Below are 6,063 nucleotides of genomic sequence, written 5' to 3' on the forward strand. Positions count from 1 at the left end.
GAGAGGGGAGAGAGGGAGAGAGAAAGGGAAGCAAAGTTTTTATTGCTTACTTGTTCAGTTTTGTTTACTTTTGTTTACTTTTATTTACTTTTGTTATTTATTTACTTTTGCTCTATCTTATTTATCCTTGTTTACTTTTATGCTTTAATTATTTTTATTATTCATCTGAGCAATATTTGATCATTCAACTTAAGATTGTCACTTTCTCTTTCAGATGCAAATATTGTTGACTTGTATGAAATATGATCCCAATTCATTCAACCTACAAAATCATTGTCCGTCCCTAAACATTTCATTGAGGGAAACCATATTGATTATTTTAATTTCTTTAACTTAATTCACTTACCTTATAATATGATGCTAAATTTGTATGTAAAATTTTTGAAGGAATGTAATTAAGTTTGATTTTAATTATTTCAACAAAAATCGAAATTTAAAAATTAACTCTGTATTAAATTCTCAAATTATTTGTGTATGATTAAATATTTCAAATATTTGATACATTATGAAAGAGTTATCGGATATAAAAGTAATAAATGAATTGATCATTCGATCATTCTATTCCGCTGTAATTATCATTCATTTGATTATAACTATGATCCAGTTCAGTTCAATTTAGTCCGATCAAATCAATCTAATGATGATTAATTATTCTAAGATCATATGAAAAGAGATATTTTATCAATAATAATCATTATTAAACTGTTAATACAAAAAAAAATGATTCGTCTTTTCTTTTTTCCCCAATTCTCTCATCAATTTCATCTTTTCCTTTTCTCTCTCTCTCTCTCTCTTTCTCTCTCCCTCCTTCTCCTAATTGCATTTAGAAGCTAAATGGGAAAATTTCACAAGCATTGATCATATTTATATCTGTGAAGAAAGCCAAGAGAGAGGTAGTGAAGAAAAAAAAATTTCACTTTCATATTCTTTTTCACTCTCCAATCCTATCTTTTAACAAAAATTTAAATTTAAATTTTTTTTTTTGCATAAATTTCCATATTATACGCAGTTTAATCTATCAATGAAATTTTTCATAAATTATCATATTAATGCACAATTTGATTCATCAGCTGAGAGATATTTTGAATCATTTGAACTATTTCTGTTATCTGTTGTTCAATGTCATTATGAATTAATGGGTTGACATTGGTTTGACATGTCTTTGTTCCATATTTTGATGCCCATTTCTCAACATATCCGCACCCGAAAAATACTCCATCACTTCTGTCAAATGTACAATTGTTTAAAAATCATTTTTGTCGTATATTAGAATTTGTTTTAAAAATTATCAATTTGAAAATTATTGTTTTTAGATCTGATTAAAACAGCATTTTATTTCATCATTGTATATATTAATTAAATTAACTTTGCTTGATAATAATACACCTGTCCTTTCCTTCCCTTTTTCTTTTCTTTTTTTTTGAGTGATAATACTTTTGCTAAGTAAATTTATCCATTATAGAAAAAAAGTAATTTTTCGGGATGCTTTCAGAAAAAAAAGATTCTGTAACAAATAATTCAACCGTTTTTTCTTAACTTAAATTTTAAACCAACATGAAAAACAATTTAAATACATTTGACAAAAACAAACGAATGAGCTTTTCATTAGGATAATATGTGCAAGAAGCAAGGTGCAAGATGCAAGATGCAAGAGGAATAGTATGACAAATCAAATATTGTCACAGTTACCAGAACAGTTGCTGATTAGTCATTTACCCATTTATTATTAATCTTCTTGATTGATTTGATAAAGACTATCATCAAATGGGGAAAGAAGAAGTCATTGCCCTAATGATACCATCAATAAATTTGTGTATTTCTGAAAAAAAAAAAAAACTTAAAAATGATCCAATATTCTCATCGATGTCATTTCAATCATATTTAATCCTTAATATCAAATTTTATTAATATTACTTTCAAAAATGATTGAAAATTTTAAAATATAAATTTAAAGTAATACTTTTTTTTCTTTCATCATTAGTAATTATCATCATCTTATCATCATTATCATTTCAAAAATTATCATTTCCATAATCATCTAATATTTTGACAAAAATTCTTACATCTTGAAATCCAAATCTTAAACTTTTAAACAGCAATTGCTATTCAATATTCATGATTAAGATAATTTCTCTTATTTGTCTTTCTTTAAACACTAAATGGATGAAATGGACAAATTGAAAATTTCGATTTTTAGTTTTGAAATTCCTATTTTTAGTTTTCATTTTAATTTTGATCTATAAACTACTCACATAAGAAAATATTAAATCGATTATTCAAATCCTAAATTCACGATGACATATAGCGTTATTCTATACTGAGAGAGAGGAAAAATAGCGAAAAAAAAAAAGAAGAGAACCGTCGTTACCGATAACTATTTCGTGATCTCTCGGGGGTTTTTTTTTGGACCAGAATTCTTAGTTCCATTGCTCAGGTTCAAAAAAATGAAACAATCAAGGAGTTGTTTGGCATAATCTTTCTTTTTCTTGATAAATTTCCAATTATAATCATTATTGAATTCAATTTTCAATTTTTCCACATAATTATTTTAAAGCTATCTTTCAGCATATTTACTGATATTTTATCATTCTTATTACTTTACCTTATCATTCTCATAATTATCATCTAATTAATTATCAAAATATTACTAAACCAAATTCTACAGGAACTTTACATATTCCCTTAGCTGTTTCCTTTTGAAGCTTTTATCATTCGCTACTAACGATTTGCGATAGTAACGATGAGTGTTGAATGATAATGATAATAGTAATGGTAGTACTAGTAGTAGCAGTAGTAGTACTGATAGCAATGATAGTAATGATGATAGTTGTAAAAGGGAGCAAACAGATTGAATGAATAGATAAATGGATGACAGGCTATTTTTTTTTGAATTCATGAATTTATTTGAAATTTGAAAAATTTGAAACCAATAGTTAAAGTTAAATCTAAATCTTTGAATTTCTCCCATGACAATTCCCACTCATTTCTCATTCAATGTAAGTCTTCTTGCAATATCATAAAATTGAATTTCTTTCTTCCTTTCTTTTTTCTTTTTACTAAATTTTATAATATTTTAGTGATAAACAAATAACATTTTGAATGTGCTAAAAATAAAATATCATTTGCTAGGACACTTATTTCCTCCTGCCTACGAATTCATCCTTATCTTTTAATTCATATTTTACACAAGTACGAACAATATTAGTATTAGTATCAGTATATCAAGATATCAGATAGTATCAATATATCAAGATGTTAGGTATTATCAGTATACCAAGGTATTAGATAGTATCAGTATGTCAAGGTACCAGCTAGTATCAAAGTATCAGGTATATTATTTTTGATAATTGATGGATAATTTTGAGATACTAAATAATACCTAAAGTATTATTTTCTCATAAGTGTATATTTCTGAACTTTGAATCATTTCATTTTTTTTTCTTACCCATACTAAATGATTAAAAAATTAATTTACAAAGATAGTAATTCATAAAAATCAATGATATTGAAATTTTGCTAATGAAAAAGGAACAATTTCTGAGATATCTTAAATCATATTTTACATATTTTACAAATGTTAAACATTAATGCAGGATTATTTAAAGATGATTGCCGGATTTTGCTCTTACCGGATTTCACATACGTTACCCATTCGTAAAAATTCAATCTAGAGAAGAGAAAATAGGAAGAGGGGAATTGATATTCGAAAGTTGGAAATGTTTATTTAGTATTAATTAATATTTGTTAATTAACATTTATTTAATTTACTAACTCCCAAAATATGCAATATTTTCCTCTCTAGTGATCATAACTGAAAGACAAAATTATGAAATTGCAAATTAATAATTCAAATATGCTTAATTTTTAATCATTCTTTTTAACACCTTATCAGATCATTGTAGAAGAAAAAAAAAAGTTGCAAAAGTTTCATTCAAGAAATATGAAACGAATATTTTTAATGCTATGAAGATGAATGAAATTGTTTAGAGTTTCATTTCGAAAAAATGAAAATTTGTTACAGTAAGTAAAGAAATTGTAAAATTAATTTTTTAGGTAAAATTTGTTCGGCAAAATTTTCACATCGGAATTCCGGAATTCTTTTTAATTTTATCATTTTTATTCTATGCCCAAATATCACTCGAATTTATCTAAAATAGTGATAAAACTTTATATCAACACAAAATGATACCAATGAATCACTAGGAACTAGTTTTTCATTCATTTCTTCAATTATCTTTTATCCTTCATTTTTTCCTAAAAATAAAAATTATTCATAAAATATATGGAGAAATTGTCCTATAATAAATTATTTTAATCGAAAATAATAATTTTGATAAGTTCAATAATTTGAAAAATTATTAAATTAAATTTTTTTTCCTTGCAAAATTTGAAAATTTTTATTTTTATCTAATAGTACACTATTTTCTTCCAATTTATTGTATAATCATGCCTTAATTAAAGCATTGTAAGCTTAATGAAAAGCATATTATCGATTATATGCTAAAAAGTGATAACTGTAAAGTATCGTAACGCTGAACAAAAATCCATTCTTATTTGTTATAGAAAGCAACATTCATAAAAGTTCTCTCTGTTCATCTCTTAAATTTAAAATTGTCATCCATTGAAAATTTAAAAATGCTGTCCTCTGTGTCATCCATTTTAAACTTTGATATGATTAACATTTTATAAGTTGTTTGGGCGTTTTTGAAACCGGTTAACATGGCATAACGTTTTTCTTGATGACTTGATTTTCCTAAATTGCACACAATCTTTTATGCTTATTTTTCTTTAATTTTACATACTGTTCCTGTTATTCAACATTCCATCATTTAGCCATACAAAATTTCAACTTCCTTTTTTTTTTTACCTATTTGCGCTTCAAGTTTTATAACCTATTCTATTTCATAACTCCTTCAGTAATTCATTCTTTATCAAAAGCTTCTCATTCATTCTCCACTTTGTATTTCATTTCAAATCTGGCGGTGTTGTTTCATCATCGCTATTCTTTTGCGATATTGAAACTGTTCTGTATTTCGAAACCCCTTTAATAATTCTTGGTGTTTTATTTTTATTTCAGTCATTTCTGGTGTCACATCTTTCTCATCCGGTAGAAACCGGATATCAATAATATACCGGCAGTAGAGGCGGACATTTTGACTCATTATTTGTTCATTATCATTCTTCTAACATAGTATTGACTTAAACACAAAAAGTATTCTAGTGAAAAAAAAACTCCTATGGTATAAAATACATTTTTGCAACTTACCTCATGACAACTGCGCTCTTTCTAATTTACCGACGAATAAATAGCATTTATAATTAGTATAAATGCGTATGATTCATTGTTTGAAGTACCACCAGTAGCTCATATTGGTGCATAACGATGTATTATAGTTATTTTTTGATTATTTCAAAAAAAAAAATCGATAAGATCGATAAATTCATTTTAGCAAAAAATTTTATTGAAATAATTTAATCATCGAAATCCATAAAATGTTTCCATACACTTCCATCTTATTTCAATTATACAACAGCGCTTTCTAATATTTCTTAGTAATAATGATAGAGATGGATGAATTCATCAAAAAATTTGATCTTTTTGAGATTCCTCTCTTCTTAACGAATGATCGATCACATTTAACTAACAAAAAGCACCTTTTTTTTTGTGATATATTTTTGATGATTTCTTTCACCACATTATGCAATATTTTAAAATCATTCCTTATCATCAAAATTTTTAATTCTTCAATATTTAATCAAAAATTTTGCTATCACAGCCATTCAAATTATTGTTAAATGGATCCGAACAACCCAGACTTGATCCATTCAAATTATTGTTAAATGGATCCGAACAACCCAGACTTGATCCATTCAAATTATTGTTAAATGGATCCGAACAACCCAGACTTGATCCATTCAAATTATTGTTAAATGGATCCGAACAACCCAGACTTGATCCATTCAAATTATTGTTAAATGGATCCAACCCAGACTTGATAAATTTGGGTATTTTAATTTTTCATCTTTTAAGGTATCCGTTTACTTTTATCCATCAAACCCTTT

Source organism: Loa loa, assembly GCF_000183805.2.
Source record: "Loa loa unplaced genomic scaffold supercont3.189, whole genome shotgun sequence".
Lineage (NCBI taxonomy): Eukaryota > Metazoa > Nematoda > Chromadorea > Rhabditida > Onchocercidae > Loa > Loa loa.